The sequence below is a fragment of the Cetorhinus maximus genome, chromosome 1 (genome assembly GCF_964194155.1).
Source record: "Cetorhinus maximus chromosome 1, sCetMax3.hap1.1, whole genome shotgun sequence".
NCBI lineage: Eukaryota > Metazoa > Chordata > Chondrichthyes > Lamniformes > Cetorhinidae > Cetorhinus > Cetorhinus maximus.
The window spans coordinates 239,409,249-239,429,080 of NC_135879.1; the positions used below are offsets into that span (position 1 = coordinate 239,409,249).

The 19,832-nt window shown below is 44.7% G+C and overlaps 1 pseudogene; it reads left to right on the plus strand.

Annotated features, from left to right (window-relative positions):
* Positions 1-1,401: 1,401 nt before the first annotated feature.
* LOC144679632 (fibroblast growth factor 18-like) overlaps positions 1,402-19,832 on the plus strand; it is a 77,008-nt pseudogene continuing 58,577 nt past the window's right edge.

A 19,832-nucleotide genomic window follows, 5' to 3' on the forward strand; every position in this document is an offset into this window, starting at 1 on the left:
AGAGAGTCGGATATTTATTCGTTGTATAACTTGAAGGTTGGGAGAACAGAACCATTATATGTAACATTGAAGGTAAATGACAGACCTATTAGAATGGAAGTGGACACAGGAGCTTCCACTACAGTGACCGGTGAACACACCTTCAAATATTTGAATTATGGTGAACGTAATTAAATTTGGAAGAAACAGATGCCAAATTAAAAACTTACATGGGTGAAGACATCCAAGTCAAAGGCCAGAATTTTTCCTTCATCGGGCGGGCTTGGCGGGCAGAGGCGATTGGGAAGCCGGCCGCTGCCCGCGATTGACTCCGCTCTGTGATTTCACATGGCCCGCCCTGCGTGGATCACGGGCTACAGCGCTCAGCACTACCTGTGCGGGCGGGGGGAGGAGGGAGAGCGGGCTTGGCGTGCTGTTCGTGTATACACGCGAAAGAGCGCTTCAATCTCCCTGAGGCACAGAGCTGCCTCAGGTGGATTGAAGCATTTTTTAAAAAAAGTAATAAATACAGTAAAAAAATTTTTTAAAAGTCCCCTCCTGTGACTCGTTCGCATGAGATGGGACATGTTTTTAATTCCAAAATAAAGTTCTTATTTAATGTTTATTTGCTTTAGGAAACCTCATCCCACTCGTAGATGAGGTTTCCTAAAAAATGTAAAGGCCGCTTGGCCTTTTCGCCTGCCCGCCGACCGTTAGGTTGTACGGGCAGCGTAAATTTGAATTTAATTAGCTTGTTAATGGCCTTTTAATTATCGGTGGTCGTGTAGCCGACTCCGGCGTGCGCCCGCCAAACGAAATGTCACGCGAGTGCGCGATGACACTGGGACACACGCCCGACATCATCGTGCGCCATTTTACATTTGGGCGTGTCAGGTGCATGCCCGTACGCCGAGTGTAAAATTCTGCCCAAAGGCACAAGCAGAGTTAGTGTCCATTATGGAAACCAATCAGTAAAACTATCCTTGATGGTGGAAGCAGGCGAGGGGGCCAAGCCTCCTTGAACGAAACGGGCTGAGGGAAATCAACCTTCATTTGTCACAGAGATTCCAAAAGGAAGCTGAAAACGTTCCTGTTTTGGAAAAGGAGTGTATAAAGACTCAACAACCTAAAGAAATGCAGGATGTTTCAAGCAAAGGCACGGTAAGACAGCAAAAAGAATTAGGAGAGACCATCCTGAGGGACAGAGCCCGGGTTGAGGTGAACAACCCCCGGAAGAAAAGTGAAAACCTGCCGAAGGACCTTCACACACGGCCAGTTTCCCTCCTGTCTCAGCTTGTACCTCTGGAAAAGTATGAGAAGAAACAGAGAGCTCTGCACTTCTCTGAGTAAAATGAAGGATGAGTTGGCAGAGAAGACATGACAATGCTTTTCCAGGAGGCAGTACTCCAATGCAAAAAAGAGATGGAAGAGCTGAGGAAGCAGCTGCATGAAGCTAAAGAGGCTTTGGAGACAAAAGTTACAGAATTTTCCAAGAAGCAGACAAATTATGCAATTCTGGAAAGCTCAACCAATGAGTTCACTCAAGACGAGCTTGCACCTGAGAGTGGTCTGGCAAATATGGAATTCGAAAAGAAGGCAGTGATTAAAGTCAGTGTCAGAAATAAGAAAGTCCATCGAAAGTAGACACAGAAACACAAATAATACCATTGATCCTGGCAGCGACTGAGTATACTTTCATCCACAGGCCTGGAAGTCAAATTGCAAACGCTGATGCACTTAGTCGTTTGCTCTTACAGGAAAATGATGAGGATGTCCCAGCTCATCAAGAACTTATTTTATTGTTGAATTTCTTGGATTCATCACCGGCATCTGCTGGACAGATCAGAGAAAGGACAAGTCGAGATCCAATCTTATCCAAAGTAAGAGAACAAGTTCTTCATGGTTGGTCACAAGAGCAGGTATCTGATAAAATGAAACCATATTTTAACAGAAGGCATGAAATAACCAGCCAGGATGGTATCTTATTGTGCGGAGCATGAGCGATAGTCCCTCCAAAAGGAAGAACACCATTGTTAATTGAACTACATAGTGCACATCCAGGAATTTCCTAAATGAAGATCCTAGTATGTAGCTATCTATGGTGGCCTGGGATGGATGGAGAAATAGAGAGCTTAGTATGCAGTGTCACCAAGTTGAAAAGTTACCTTCAACAGCTCCATTACACCCTTGGGCGTGGCCAGGAAGGCAATGGGTACGATTACACATTGACTATGTGGGACCTTTCATGGGAACATGTTTCTGCGCATTGTGATCCCCACTCAAAATGGATGGACATGTATGAGGGGAAGTCACCAATATCCTCTGCTCCAATTGAGAAGCTACGTCAAAGCTTTGCCATTCATGGGCTACCAAAAGTGGTCGTATCTGATAACAGCACGGCATTTACGAATGCTGGGCTTCAATGGTTTATCAGTCTCAATGATATCACTCGTGTAGAAACTTCACCATACCACCCCTCCTCAAATGGACTGGCCGAAAGGGTGGTTCAAACATTCAAGGCTGGCATGAAGAAATTAACTGGAGATTCCATAGCAACCAAGCCAGCAGGCTTTCTATTCCATTATAGGACCAGCCCTCACACAACAACAGGTGTTGCACCTGCGGAAATATTGGTGAAACGCCGTCTCAGGACAAGATTGAGCTTAATAATGCCAAATTTAGCGGGGAAGGTGGAAAGGAGCCAGGGAAGTCAGAAAACTAGACATAACTGGCATAGTCATGACAGGAGGTTTACTGTAGGAGACACAGTATTTGTGAAGAATTTTGGAGAAGGACCAAAGTGGTCATGGGGTGAAATAAGTGCAGTAACAGGACCTCCTTCTTACCACGTGAAGGTGGAAGACTGAGTCATACGGAGACATGTGGATCATATAAAGAGGAGACAAACCATTCACCAGTGTTCATGACCGAGTCAACGTTTCCTGTTGAGAGAACTGTACCGAGTACAGATGTCTCTGAAGGGTCGGCTGTACCTGCGAGAGTTGAGGAAGCAGATTTGCAGGTGCCCGTCGAAGAACCTGATATTTGGACAGCATCAGAAAAGGAGGTTCCTGATGAAGCATCTGAAGCTGTGGAGCTGAGACGTTCTACACACATAGGAAACACCCAGAAAGTCTGAATTTGTAAATTACTTAAGCTCTGGAATTCCCTCCCTAAATCTCTCTGCCTCGTCACCTCGCTTTCCTGCTTTAAGACGCCAGTTTGTTGGAACTTGTTTTGGGATGGCTGAGTTGGTACCATAGACAGAGTAGGTCAGTAGACACTTCTTAGGTGGAACACATTCTGTTTATTTACAAAGGTATTCAGCAACTACACTTGTGTGCTTTCAACTCAAACCCTGTAAATAATTTGATATTTTGAGAAAATTGTAATTGTAACTGAAAAATGCATTTCTGAGTAAAGGGGGAGAGGTGTGGTAATCTGATGTGTAATATATCTTTAAGAAGAATGTTATAATGGAAGATCACATGATTTTATTATCCAATAGAGGAGTAGCACGGGCTACCTCAGTAGTCAGTGGTCTATAGTTAGAGCCTGTAGTGGAGAGACAGGGTTTGAGTTGAAAGCACACATGTGTAGTTGCAGAATACCTTTGTAAATAAACAGAATGTGTTCCACCTAAGAAGTGTCTACTGACCTACTCTGTCTATGGTACCAACTCAGCCATCCCAAAACAAGTTCCACAACAAACTGGTGTCTTAAAGCAGGAAAGCGAGGTGAAGAGGCAGAGAGATTTAGGGAGGGAATTCCAGAGCTTAGGTCCGAGGCTGCTGAAGGCACAGCTAACAATTGTGGAGTGATAAAAATCAGCTGCGCAGGGGCCTTGGCCTGACCTGAACCTGTCTAGATAGCAGCATTCATAATATGATTCAATTTTACATTCAGTTTGAGGGAGAGAAGAGTGGGTCTAAGACTAGCATTTTAAAATTAAATAAGGGCAATTATAAAAGCATGAAAGTAGAGCTAGCTAAAGTAACCTGGCAAATTAGGTTAAGAGATAGGGCAATAGAGATGCAGTGGCAGACATTTAAGGGGATGTTTCAGAATACACAGAATAGATACATTCCAACAAGAAAAAAAATTCCAATAGGAGGACACACCATCCCTGGTTAACCAAAAATTTAAAGACAGTATAAAACTTAAAGGAAAAGCATATAATTGTGCAAAGATAGGTGGCAGGTCAGAAGATTGGACAGAATGTAAAAACAGCAAAAATAACTAAAAGACTAATAAAGAGGGAAAAATTAGAGTATGAGAGACAGCTAGCTAGAAATATAAAGACAGATAGTAAGAATTTCTACAGATACTTAAGTAAGAAAAGAATGAATAAAATGAGCGTTAGTCCTACAGAAAGTGAGTCTTATGGAAAATAAGGAGATGGCAGATGAATTGAACAGGTATTTTGCATCGGTCTTCACTATAGAGGATAGAGACTTTGAATATTTTTATGGCAGAGGTGGATAGATTCTTGATAAACAAGGCAGTGAAAGGTTATTGGAGGTAGGTGGGAATGTGGAGTTGAGGTTACAATCAGACCAGCCATGATCTTATTGAATGTTGGAGCAAGCTTGAGGGGTTGAGTGGCCTACTCCTGCTGCTAATTCATATGTTTGTATGTATATTCCTGGGAAGAATTTTCGGGTCAGCGAGCAGGGGGCGGGGACCACTTGCCGACGCGTAAAATGACGCGCGGTGATGTCGGGCGTACGTCGGCTGCACGCCCGCCGAACTGGCAAAGGCCTATTAAGGCCATACAGAAGGTAATCAAAGTTGTTAAGAATGCTGCCCGTCCAACCTTAAGGTTGTCGGGCAGGCGAAGAGCCCAGGCAGCCTTCACATTTTTCATGAAACCTCATCCACGGACGGGATGAGGTTTCATGAAGGGTTTATTAATTAAATACAAATTTTTGAAAAAATTAATGGACATGTCCCAGCTCATCTGACAGTTTCACATGAGGGGACATGTCCTTAAATTTTATTTTTAACCTTTGTTTCATAAGTGAAAGTAATCTCCCTAAGGCACTTCTGGCATGCGTGAAAGAGCGCAGGCCCCGACTGAGGGAATTCCCCCTTGCCCGCACAGGCCTTAATTGGCCCGCCCACGTAAAATGGTGGCGCGGTCCAGATCGGGGGCGCTGATTGGGTTTGTGCCCGCCCTCGCACAACCCCCCCGGGACAGGGGGAAATTTCTGCCCCATATCACCACTCTCGCCATAGTAGCTCAAAGCTCGCCCCATTTGACAGATGTGGAGTTGTCACAAGGAACTTGTTAGTGACATCTCGTGTTTCCCATTCCTTGACCAAAGGATGTCTGTTGTAGACCTTGCTCAGGAAGGGTGCTCCATATGGGCACCGAGATGGAAGGCGGGCAGTGGGTGGGTTGAACAGGTCATCAATGGAGTGGTAGGTGAGGTGCAGCGCAGATGTTTCAACCAGCTTTTGGGATTTCATCAGTGGGCGGATGTGTGGGGGAGTGATGTTTGCGAGGACAGGAAGCCAGAGGAGGGGTGTTGAGCAGAGGGTCCCAGTTATGATGTGCATTGTTGCATTCAATTGAGTGTCCACAAAATGTGCATCTGATAACCTTTGCCAGGCTGGTGCAAAATGTAACACTAGGGTACAGTTCTGTCAGTGTAACAACAGGGGCACAGGTCTGTCAGTAGCACTGGAGCACAGGACTATAGTAACACTGAGATACAGGACTGTCAGTAACACTGGAGCACAGGTCTATCAGTAACACTGGAGCACAAGTCTATCAGTAACACTGGGGCACAGGACTGTCAGTAACACTGGAGCACAGGTCTATCAGTAACACTGGAGCACAAGTCTATCAGTAACACTGGAGCACAGGTCTATCAGTAACACTGGAACACAGGGCTGTCAGTAACACTGGAGCACAGGTCTATCAGTAACACTGGGGCACAGGACTGTCAGTAACACTGGAGCACAGGTCTATCAGTAACACTGGAGCACAAGTCTATCAGTAACACTGGAGCACAGGTCTATCAGTAACACTGGAGCACAAGTCTATCAGTAACACTGGAGCACAGGTCTATCAGTAACACTGGAGCACAAGTCTATCAGTAACACTGGGGCACAGGACTGTCAGTAACACTGGAACACAGGGCTGTCAGTAACACTGGGGTACAGGACTGTCAGTAACACTGGAGCACAGGTCTATCAGTAACACTGGGGCACAGGACTGACAGTAACACTGGAACACAGGGCTGTCAGTAACACTGGAACACAGGGCTGTCAGTAACACTGGAACACAGGGCAGTCAGTAACACTGTAATACAGGACTGTCAGTAACACTGGAACACAGGGCTGTCAGTAACACTGGAACACAGGGCAGTCAGTAACACTGTAATACAGGACTGTCAGTAACACTGGAACACAGGGCTGTCAGTAACACTGGAACACAGGGCAGTCAGTAACACTGGAACACAGGGCTGTCAGTAACACTGGAACACAGGGCTGTCAGTAACACTGGAACACAGGGCTGTCAGTAACACTGGAACACAGGGCTGTCAGTAACACTGGGGCACAGGACTGTCAGTAACACTGGAACACAGGGCTGTCAGTAACACTGGAACACAGGGCTGTCAGTAACACTGGAACACAGGGCAGTCAGTAACACTGGAACACAGGACTGTCAGTAACACTGGAACACAGGGCTGTCAGTAACACTGGAACACAGGGCTGTCAGTAACACTGGGGCACAGGACTGTCAGTAACACTGGGGCACAGGACTGTCAGTAACACTGGGGCACAGGACGGTCAGTAACACTGGGGCACAGGACGGTCAGTAACACTGGGGCACAGGACGGTCAGTAACACTGGGGCACAGGACGGTCAGTAACACTGGGGCACAGGGCGGTCAGTAACACTGGAACACAGGGCGGTCAGTAACACTGGAACACAGGGCTGTCAGTAACACTGGAACACAGGGCAGTCAGTAACACTGGAACACAGGGCAGTCAGTAACACTGGAACACAGGACTGTCAGTAACACTGGAACACAGGACTGTCAGTAACACTGGGGCACAGGATGGTCAGTAACACTGGGGAACTGACACGCGATCGGGCCCTGACCACGATTCCACGCTGGTGGGCCAATTGAGGCCTGCCCAACGTGAAATGCACGCTGCTGCGTTCAGTGCTGCCTGTGTGGGGGAGGAGAGGAGGATGAACGGGAAACTTTGCGCGTGCGTGCAGGAAAAGCTCCATGAGACAGAGCTGCCTCAGGGAGCTGAAGATATAAAAAATAAAGGATTTTAATAAAAATGTCCCCTCGTGACACATGAACAAGGACATGTTGTTAATGAAATGTTAAAATTTTTATTTAATTTTTAACAGCTGTCGGAAACCTCATCCCACCCGAGATGAGGCTGGCAAAAGGCTGCCCGGCCTTCTCACCAACTGTAAGGTTACCTTTGTCCAAAGGGACAACACAGTCACAGACAACAGATTTCCTTCCCTACAGGGGCACTAGTGAAGCAGATGGTTCTTTAACAACAATCATTTCATAGTTATCTAATTCCAGATTTTTATTGAACTCAAATTCTACCTTCTGCCGTGAGTGGGATTTGAACCCATGTCTCCAGAGCATTATTCTGGGTTTCTGAATTATTAGTCCAGTACGCCATCGTGCAGATGTGTTATAGTTCAGGTTATGTTATATCAGACAGTGTTATAATAAAAAGTGTGTAATATCAGAGAATTTCACAGCATCGGATGTGTTATATCAGATTATTCCGGCAGGGCTTTACTGTATCAGTGAGTGCTGCAATTTGGCGCTTGTTATATCATTTTTTTAATAACGTGCAGAGTTTCTGCTACTCTCTATAACATATATATTCTCCTGAATATATGCAGGGTATTATAGTGAAGGGTATGTCACATCATTTTTATCAGGAGAGGTGTATTATATGAGAAAAGAAATGAAGATTCCTTGAATGTGAACATGCTTTATTCAGCAGAGACTCAGTATGTAGAATTGGACCTTGGTCAGCTTGCTGCTTGGCTCTCCACCTTTTCTGACTGGATTAGCTTCTGTAAAGAACTTCATTAAAGATTTTGAAACTGGATCTATGATTGTCCTGGTTATTCTCACTGCAAAATGTCCACCAGAATCCTGGCTACCAAGAAATCCTTTGACATGGTTGACCACACAATCCTCCTCCAACGCCTCTCCACTGTTGTCCAGCTGGAAGGGACTGCAGTCGCCTGGTTCCATCCTTAATTATCTATTGCAGACAAAGAATCACCTGCAATGTCTTCTTCTTCCACTCCTGCACCATTACCTCTGGTTTCCCCCAAAGATCTATCCTGGCACCGCCACCCACCCCACAACTCCTATTTCTCATCCACATGCTGTCCCTCGGCAACATCATCCAAAAACACTATGCAAGTTTTCACGTGAATGCTGATGGCACCCAGTTTTACCATGCCACCATCTCTCTCAACTCTTCCACTGTTATTCAATTATCCGGCTGCTTATCTGACATCCAATGCTGGACAAGCAAACATTTCTTCCAACTAAATATAAGGAAGACTGAAGCCATTGTATTCTGTTCACGTTACAAACTTCTTTCCCAAACCACTGACTCCATCCTTCTCCATAGCAACTGTCTTGAGGCAGAAACAGACTGTTTGCAATCTTGGCATCATAATTTGATCATGAGATGATCTTCCAACCACATACCCATGACATCACTAAGACCGCCTATTGCCACCTCTGCCCCTATCTCAGCTCATCTGCTGCTGCAACTCTCATCCATACTTTTGTAGCCTCTAGACTTGCCTATTCCAATGCTCTCCGGCCTCCCACTACCTACACCAGTAAACGTGAGGACATCCAAAACTCTGCTATCCATGTCCTTACTCGTGCCAAGCCCTATACACCCATTATTCTTGTGCTTACTGACTTAGTGGCTCCCAGTCAAGCAACGTTTTTATTTTAAAGCTCTCATCCTTTTTTTCAAATCCCTTCACAGCCTCATGCTTCCCTATCCCTGTAATTTCCTCCAGCCTTACAACCATCAGAGATATCTGCACTCCTGTAATGCTTGCCTCTTGATCAATCCCAATTTTAACTGCTCCATCACTGGCTGCTGTGCTTTCAGCTGCTTGGACCTAAAGCTCTGAATTCTCTCTCCAACTCTCTACCTTTCTTTTATCTTTTGAGATAATGCTTAAAACATACTTCTTTGACCAACCTTTTGATCATCTGCTCCAATGTCTCCCTATATCGCTTGGTGCCAAATTTCTTTTGTAATGCTTCTGTGAAGCGCCGTGGGGCAACTTACTATGTTAAAGGTGCTATATAAATACAAATTGTTATTAGTTGCATTTGAGTTTGTTGAAGCTTTTCGTCTTGCATCCACCAGGACAGACACAAGAGTACCAAATTTCAAAGGAACAACGATGTATAGTGCATGAGAAAAGGAGTGCTGATTGGATGGCAAGTCAGCTCCGATTGGTCGATTGCAATGACCATTGTTGGGACACATTTGTTTTATTCCCCGTCCACTTTTAACTATTTTCAGTTCCTCATCTCTGGCTCTTTGTCATAAATTTTAATTCCATTTATTCTGGCCAATGTAACTTTTAATAATTTATATACAGAGTCTACTATTCTGTATAATATTTAGACTGCTATTCTCTCACATGCTAATTCCTGTAATATACATGGGGGCTCCTATTCCCCATAATATACACAGGGGCTGCTATTCTCTAGAATATACACATGGCTCCCTATTCTATGCCAATGCACAGTGGCTTATAATCTACAAGATGCATTGCTGCTCTCCTAACAGATTATGCGTGGTTACTTGCCGTTTTGAATTGTCGAGTTCAAATGGGGAGTAATTTTCAATAAATCTGAGCAGGCTTCCTCTTGAACGAGCCTCACTACACCCGGGGGCAGGGGTGTGGGGGTGTTTATATATGTTTCCATTGCTTATCACTCTTTGTATGAAGTCCCTCCGGTTACTTGACCTCAGTTTTCCTTTCACCCATTTTAACCAGTGCCTCTTGTTCCACTATTATGGCCTAACCTAGAGGAATGCTCCAGGTTAGTGTTTAATACTATACTTGGAGAAGGTATCCTCTTAGTTGTCTCCTTTCAAAGCCACAGCACTTTTTTGTCTATTTTCACAACTTAATTTTCTGACATTGGGGATCAGCCTCACAGCTGTCCCGCAGCCTCCAGAGCTTCCTTCTGTCTTGCTGACCAAACTTGGAATATAACTTGCAACATAGTTCAGCAATAACACATCCTCTGTCTCGGCATCTCCCCATCATGCACACTAAATTACCCCCACTGTTGCTGCCTAACTCTTGTGCTCAGTGTTTTTCTCTCATTTTGGTTTTAGGCCTTCATTCTTAGAAATGATGCTCTTCTTGACCACAGTCTTCAAATTTAGATCATTTTCAACTTCTCACCCTTATCATCCTCCTTTTCAACATCTTACCCTCATTCTTAATAGCTGATCCTCACTCTCAGCTCCTTCTCCTATTTATAGTATCTCATCCTCACTCTCACTCCCTTGCCCTCATTCTCAGTGCCTCACTCTCTGCCTCTTGCCTCATTCTCAGTGCCTCACTCTCAGCCCCTTGCCCTCATTTTCAGTGCCTCACTCTCAGCCCTTTGCCCTCATTCTCAGTGCCTCACTCTCAGCCCCTTGCCCTCATTTTCTGTGCCTCAAACAGCTCCTTGCCCTCATTCTCAGTGCCTCACTCTCAGCCCCTTGCCCTCATTCTCAGTACCTCACTCTCAGCCCCTTGCCCTCATTCTCAGTACCTCACTCTCAGCTCCTTGCCCTCATTCTCAGTGCCTCAAACAGCTCCTTGCCCTCATTCTCAGCACCTCACTCTCAGCCCCTTGCCTTCAGTGTCTGATCCTCACACAGCTCCTTACCCTCATTCTCGCTATTCATTAATTTAACAGGAATCAAAGCAGACCACAGAGCACTTCAGGACCTACGTGGAGAACCATACCAGACACTCAGATGACCTGAGCCGGAAGCAGATCAGAGTCTACCAGCTCTACAGCAGGACCAGTGGCAAACATGTCCAGGTGCTGGGCAAAAAGGTCAATGCCAACGGGGAGGATGGTGGCAAATACGGTAAATGTCTTGTTCAGTGAGGCTTCAAAGATAGTTATAGAGGAATAGGGGGAGGCCAATCCACCCATTGAGCCTTTTCCTTTAAGCTAACCTACATCCCCCTTGATTACATATCCCTTAAGATTTTTGTTGGAGAAGAGTATTATCAATCTCAGTTTTGAAATTATCAATTGACTCTCACCCTCAACAGCCTTTCAGGAGAGAGAATTCCAGGTTTTCACTGCCATTCATGTGAAAAAGTGCTTCCTGACATCAGCGACAACAACTACAGAGGGATATAGACAGGTTAAGTGAGTGGGCAAAAACGTGGCAGATGGAATATAATGTGGGAAAATGTGAGGTTACGCACTTCAGCAGGAAGAATAGAGGAGCTGAATATTATTCAAATGGAGAAAGACTGAAGAAAGCTGCAGCACAGAGGGATTTGGGAGTCCTTGTGCATGAATCACAAAAAGCTAGCATACAGGTTCAACAGGTAATAGGTAAGGTAAATGGAATGTTGGCCTTTATTTCAAAGGGAATGGAGTATAAAAATAGGGAAAAAAGCAAAAAACTGCGGATGCTGGAAATCCAAAACAAACACAAAAATACCTGGAAAAACTCAGCAGGTCTGACAGCATCTGCAGAGAGGAACACAGTTAACGTTTCAAGTCCTTATGACTCTTCAACAGAACGGTTGAAGAGTCATAAGGACTTGAAACGTTAACTGTGTTCCTCTCTGCAGATGCTGTCAGACCTGCTGAGTTTTTCCAGGTATTTTTGTGTTTGTATAAAAATAGGGAAGTCTTGCTAAAACTATACAAGGACTAGTTAGACCACACCTAGAATACTGTGAACAGTTTTGGTCCCCTTATCTAAGGAAAGATATACTGGCATTGGAGGCAGTCCAGAGAAGGTTCACTAGGTTGATCCCAGGGATGGAGGGATTTTCTTATGAGGAGAGGTTGAGTAGGCTGGGCCTGTGCTCATTGGAGTTTAGAAGAATGAGAGGTGACCTAATTGAAACATATAAGATTCTTAGGGGGCTTGACAGGGTAAATGCTGAGAGGTGTTTCCCCTTGTGGGAGAGTCTAGGACCAGAGAGCATAATCTCAGAGTAAGGGGTCACCTTTTTAAGACAGAGATGAGGAGGAATATCTTCTCTCAGAGGGTAGTTAAACTGTGGAATTCTTTAACGCAGAGGGCAGTAGAGGCTCAGTCATAAAGTATATTCAAGTCTGAGATAGACTTGATAGGTAGAATCAAGGATAATGGGGAAAAGGCAGGAAAGTGGAGTTGAGGATTATCAGATCAGCCATGATCTCATATGGAATGGCGGAGCAGACTCGATGGGCCTACCTAAATCTTATGGTCTTAGCCCTTAGCTCTAATTTTAAGGTTATGTCCCCTTGTTCTAGAGTCCCATACCAGAGAAAATGGTTTCTCTCTATCCATCCAATTGATTCCTTTAATCATCTAAAACAGATTAATTAGATCATTCCTTAATCTTATGTACTCAGAGGAATACAAGCTTGGTCTATGCAGCCTGTCCTCATAATTTAACACTCCAAGCCAAGTTATCTTTCTGGTGAATCTGCACTGCACTTCATCCAAGGCCAATATATTCTTCTTGAGCTACAGTGGCAAGAGCTGAAAGCTGTTACTCCAGTTGCAGTCTACCAGTGCTTTATATAACTTCAACATAGATGCATCTGGCCAGCTGGGATCTTTAAGGTTTGAGGCAAAAGGGAGACTTTCGTTTAGAGTCATAGAGTCATATAGTTATACAGCACAGAAACAAGCCCTTCGGCCCATCATGTCCATGCCGGCCATCAAGTACCTATCTATTATAATCCCATTTTCCAGCACTTGGCCCGTATGCTACGGCGTTTCAAGTGCTCATCTAAATACTTCTTAACTATTGTGTGAGTTCCTGCCTCTACCACCCCCTCAGGCAGTGTGTTCCAGATTCCAACCACCCTCTGGGTGAAAAACTTTTTCCTCAAATCCCCTCTAAACCTCCTGTCCCTTACCTTAAATCTATGCCCCCTGGTTATTGACACCTCCATTAAGGGGAAAAGTTCCTTCCTGTCTACCCTATCCGTGCCCCTCATAATTTTGTATACCTCTATCAGGTCCCCCCTCAGCCTTCTCTGCTGTAAGGAAAACAACCCTAGCCTATCCAGTCTCTCTTCATAGCTGAAACGCTCCAGCCCAGGCAACATTCTGGTGAATCTCCACTGCACCCTCTCTCGTGCAATCACATCCTTCCTATAATGTGGCAACCAGAACTGCACACACTCCACATTACTCCAGCTGTGGCCTAACTAGCATTTTATACAGCTCCAACATAACCTCCCTGCTCTTATACCCTATGCCTCAGCTAATAAAGGCAAGTGTCCCATATTCCTTTCTAAGCCACCTTACCTGTCCTGCTGCCTTCAGGGATCTATGGACATGTACACCAAAGTCCCCCTGACCCTTCCTAGGGTCCTACCATTCATTGTGTATTCCCTTGTCGTGTTAGTCCTCCCAAATGCATCACCTCACACTTCTCAGGATTAAATTCCATTTGCCGCTGCTCTGCCCATCTTACCAGTCCGTCTATATCACCCTGTGTTCCAAGGCTTTCCTCCTCATTATTTATGACACCACCAATTTTTGTGTCATCTGTGAATTTACTGATCATACCTCCTATATTCACACCTAAATCATTAATGTACACTACAGACAGCAAAGGTCCCAACACCGATCCCTGCGGTACACCACTCGTCACAGGCTTCCAATCACAAAAACAACCTTCGACCATCACCCTCTGCCTCCTGCCACTAAGTGATAAATTGTCCTGGATCCCATGGGCTCTTACCTTCTTGACTATTCTCCCATGTGGGACCTTGTCAAAAGCCTTACTGAAGTCCATGTAGACTGCAGCAACTGCAGAACCCTCACCTACACAACTAGTCACCGCCTTGAAACATTCAATCAAATTTGTTAGACATGATCTCCCCCTGACAAAGCCATGCTGACTATACCTGATTAACCCCTGCCTCTCCTGTCCCTCAGAATTTTTTCCAATCATTTCCCTACCACTGATGTTAGACTCACTGGACTGTAATTACCTGCTTTATCCCTACTACCCTTCTTGTAATGGTACCACATTCACTGTCCTCCAGTCCTCTGGCATCTCTCCTGTGGCCAGAGAGGATTTGAAAATTAGTGTCAGAGCCCCTGCAATCTCCTCCTTTGCCTCAAATAGCAGCCTGGGATACATCGCATCTGGGCCTGGGGATTTATCTACTTTTAAGCCCGCTAAAACCGCTAATACCTCCTCCTTTCAATGCTAATTTGTTCAAGCATATCACAGTCTCCCTCCCTGATTTCTACACCTATATCATCTTCTCCATAGTGAACACAGGTGAAAAGTAATCATTCAAAACCTCACCTATGTCCTCCGGCTCCACACACACATTGCGACTTTAGTCCCTAATGGGCCCTACTCTTTCCCTGGTTATCCTCTTGCCCTTAATATATGTATAAAATGCCTTGGGATTTTCCTTTATCTTGTCTGCCAGTGTTTTTCCATGCCCCCTCTTCGCTCTCCTAATTACTTTTTTAAGTACCCCCTACAGCCTCTATACTCCTCTAGGGCTTCCGCTATTTTCAGCCCTCTGTATCTGCCATAAGCCTCCTTTCTTTCCTTATCCAATCCTCTATATCCCTTGACATCCAGGGTTCCCTGGACTTGGTCTTACCCTTCACCTTTACGGGAACATGTTGGCCCTGAACTCTCACTATTCCCTTTTGAATGTCTCCCAGTGGTCTGATGTAGGCTTTCCTACAAGTAGCTGCTTCCAGTCCACTTTGGCCAGATCTTGCCTTATAATATTGATATCGGCCGCCTCCCAATTCAGGCCCTTTATTTCCGATCCACCTTTGTCCTTTTCCATAACTACCTCAAATCTTAGAGTTATGGTCACTATCCCCGAAATGCACCCCCACTGACACTTCTACCACTTGCCTGGCTTCATTCCCTAAGATCCGGTCCAGTATCACCCCTTTTCTTGTAGAGCTTTCTATGTGCTGGCTCAAAAAGCTCTCCTGTCTGCACTTTAAGAATTCCGTCGCCTCTAATCCTTTCACACTTTGTCTATCCCAGTTAATATTGGGGAAGTTGAAACCCCTACTATTATTACCCTATTATTTTTACACTTCTCTGAGATTTGCCAACATATCTGCTCCTCTATTTCCCGCTGACTGTTTGGAGGCCTATACTACACTCCCAGCAAAGTGAATGCCCCCTTTTTGTTTTTAAGTTCTACCCATATGACCTCATTAATTTAACAGGAATCAAAGCAGACCACAGAGCACTTCAGGACCGACGTGAGGAACTTTCTAAGATACCATCCCTCCTTACTGTAGTACTTGACTCCTTGATCAATAGTGCAATGCCACCTCCTCTTTTACACGCACCCACCCACCCCGCCCCCATCACACCTGATAATTCTATACCCTGGAATATTGAGCTGCCAGTCCTGCTCTTCCCTCTACCATGTCTCTGCGATAGCAACAAAATCATAATCCCATGTGTTAATTAGCACCCTCAATTCATCTGCCTGACTTGGAAGACTCCTTGCCTTAAAATAGATGCAATCTGGCCTTGCATTATTCCCTTGTGCCTTAACAGGTCTATATTTGCTCTGACTTCCAGACTGACTTAGTTTCTCTTCTATATTTGGCTGTGTATCACCCCCTACTGTACCTCCACCCTGTATCTCATCCCCCTGCTAAATCAGTTTAAACACCCTCAACAGCACTAGCAATCCTCCCCATAAGGATTTTGATACCATTCCAGTTCAGGTGCAACCTGTCCAACTTTGTACAGGTCCGACCTTCACCAGAAACAGACCCAGTGATCCAGGAAACTAAAGCCCTCCCTCCTGCACCATCTCTTCAGCCACGCATTCATCCTCTCTATCCTCCTATTCCTATACTCACTAGCACGTGGCACAGAGAGTAATCCAGAGATTACAACCTTTGAGGTCCTGCTTTTTAATCTTCTGCTAGTTCCCTAAATTCTTGTTGCAGGACCTCATCGCTCTTTCTACCTATGTCGTTGGTATCAATGTGAACCATGACCTCTGACTGTTCACCCTCCTCCTTCAGAATACCCTGCAGCTGTTCAGTGACATCCTTAACCCTGGCAGCAGGGAGGCAACACATCATGCTGGAGTTACGTTTACGGACGCAGAAGCGCCTGTCTGCACCCCTCATTATTGAGTATCCTACCACTATTGCTCTTGCACTGTTACTCCTCCCCCCTTGTGGAACTGAGGCACCCACTGTGCCATGAACTTGGCTCTGGCTGCACTCTCCAGAGGAACCTTCACCCTCACCGTTATGCACACAGAAAAACGCTCTTGAGTGAGGTGCACTCTGAGGCTTTCCTGACTACCTGCCTTCCTCCCTTCTTCTGACTGGTGGACCCATTCCCTCTCTGACTGCACCTCCCTTAAGCTGTGGAGTGACCATATTTAAACACGTGCTATCCACGTGACCCTCAGCCTCACGGATACACCGCTGTGTCTCCAGCTGATGCTTAAGGTCCGAAACCCGTTGCTCAAGCTGGTCAAGCCGGTGGCACTTCCTGCACATGTGGTAATCCAGACTGCAAGGAGTGTCCAAGATTTCCCACATGCTGCAGGCTGCACAACACATGGGACTGAGCTCCCTTGCCATACTTTTTGTTTGTTTTTCATTAAAAGATTATTTCCTTAAATTTAAGCTAAGTAGAAAACTATTTAGTTTTTCTTAAAAAAAACAAATGCTGAGACTCTTACCTTCTGTAATGTCACTTTAAAGTGGAAAAAATACACAACTTACCCACTACTCACCAATCAGCTCTTTCCCTGGTCTTGACGTCTCTCCTTTTGAATTCCAGCGCCACCGAGTGTCTGGGTGAGAACCTGCTCCCTCACAGGTAAACCACAGCCACTCCGCTCCTGCTCTTTATGGGCTTAGAATCTCAATGTGGTCTGTCCTTGAGTTCAATAAATTAAGCAAATTTCAGGTTCAATCCCCAGTTTATGATGATTTCAGCCAACATGGCAGCAGAGGCAATGCAATATCCTTCAACGTCCTTGCATTACAGAGGAGAAAATTGGCTCGGGATCTCTGCTGAAGAGAGTATGCCTGAAGACCGACCACTAGTGTGATGCACAGTTCCTTGTCCTGGATTAAGTATCTGGTATCAGTTAAAGACCATAAATTTGTCAGATTGCCTGACAAAACCCAACTGGTTCACTGATATTTTTTAGGGAAGGAAACCTGGTGTATTACCTGTATGTGACTTTAATCCCACACTGAATTGGTTGATCTTAACTGCCCTTGAAAGTGGCCTATGAACCAACTACAAAAAAAAAAGAGCATCACCATGAGAGCACCTTCGCCACATATGTTTAAGAATAAGGCTCACCATCACCTTCTTCAGGGCAATTAGAGATTAACAATAACTGCTGACCATGCCAGTGACGCCCACATCCTGAAAATTAATTTTTAAAAAAGCTTCTACACACTGTCCAGGCTTATGCCTGAAAATGGCTGAACATTGGCACATAGAAACATTGGTTTAAACATAGGAGTCAGCCATTAGCACCTCAAGTCTGTTCCACCATTCAGTGAGATCATGGCTGATCTGTGACCTAACTCTATAGATTTTCTTTGTCCCACATTCCTTAATGTCTTTGGATAGCACAAATCCATCAATTTTGGATTAAAAATTAACAATTGATTTTGCATCGATCACCATTTGCGAAAAGAGCATTCCCAATTGCTGCCACCCTTTACATTTAGAAGTATTTCCTAATTTTAGCCCTGAAAGGTATGGTTCTAATTTTTAGACTGTCTGGTCCTAGAACCTAGTCCTAGACTTCAGCAGAAATAGTTTCTCTTTTATCCATCTTTATCTGTTTCCCATTACACCCTGAAAACTTTGATCAAATTAACCCATAACCTTATATATTCCAGGCAATATATCCCTAGCTTGTGTAATCTCTCTTTGTAAATTAACCCTTGACATATGGTATCATTCTAGTAAACCTATGTTGCACCTCCTCCAAGGCCAATATATCCTTCCTAAAATTGATGCCCAGAATTGCTCACGGTACTCCAGGTGTGATCAAACTAGTGCTTTACATAGCTGAAGCATGACTTCTTGAATTTTAGTACTTGGGATATAACGGCTAACATTCATTGATGATTTCTGTACCTATTCATGACATTTTAATAATCTGTGTACCTGGGCTCCCAAGTCTGTTTTGACCTCCAATGTATTTTTGTTATTCATTCATGGGATGTGGGCTTCGCTGGCTGGGTTGGCATTTATTGCCCATCCCTAATTGCCCTTCAGAAGGTGGTGGTGAACTGCCTTCTTGAACTGCTGCAGTCCATGTGGTGTAGGTACACCCACAGTGCTGTTAGGAAGGGAGTTCCAGGATTTTGACCCAGTGATGGTGAAGGAACGGCGATATATTTCCAAGTACCTATATGTGACTTTAGTCCCACACCCAAGTGGTTGACTCTTAACTGCCTTAAACCATTCAGAAAGTATTCTGACCTGTTCTTTTTAGGTCTAAAGCTGATATCCTCATACTTACCAACATTGAAATCCATTTGCCACAATTTCACTTAATTCACTTAATCGAACAATATCTCATTGCCATTTTATTCTTACATCTACGTTGCTTACAACGCCGCCTATCTTTGTGTCATCAGCAAATTTGGATATGTGACTTTTCGTTCCATCATCTAAGTCATTAATAAATACAACTATGCTTTGAAGAAATAGTTCAAGACCAAGAACAAGGCTCATTATTATCTTCTCAAGGGCAATTTGGGATGGGTAATAAATATTGGCCTTACTAATGACATCCACGTCCCATGAATTAATTTAAAAAAACAGTTGGACTCAGCTAGTTGAAGGCTTGGCCAGTGATAAAAAGTGGGGGGGCTTGCAAAGAAGGTCAGGGTCAGAATATGTTCTCCATATTTCAGTAAGGGCAGTACAGTGAAGATTTATTAAATTGGTCCCTGGGATGAGGGTGTTGTCCCTATGATGAGAGGCTGAGTAAATTGGTCTTATATTCTCTGGAGTAAATCAAAATGAGAGTTGATCTCATTGAAACATACATGATTCTGAAAGAGTTTTACAGGGTAGACACTGAGAGGTTGTTTCCCCTGACTGGGGAATCTAGAGCACAGGGGCACAGTCTCAGGATAAGGGGCCAATCATTTAGGACAGAGATGAGGAGAAATTTCCTCACTGATAAAGTTGTGAATCTTTGGAATTCTCTACCCAGAGATTGTGAATGCTCCATCACTGAAAACATTTAAGGCTGGAATAGAGATTTTTGATCTCTCAAGGAACCGAGGGAAATAGGGAGTGGGCGGAAAAGAGTGGGTGAAGCCCAAGATCAGCCATGTTCATAGTGAGTGGCAGAGCAGGCTCGACAGGCCATATGGCCTATTCCTGCTCCTATTTCTTGTGTTATTGTGTGAATGTAGTGCACACTTGCATGTTGGACAAAGGGCCAAAATTTTACACTCCCACATGGAGGGTTTTTAGGTGGAGGGGAACGTGAAATTGCAGGGACGGGATTCCATCTGGGTTCCCGCTTCCCCTGACCTCGTTGCGATTTTACACTTGGGTGGGGAAGGCCTCAGGCA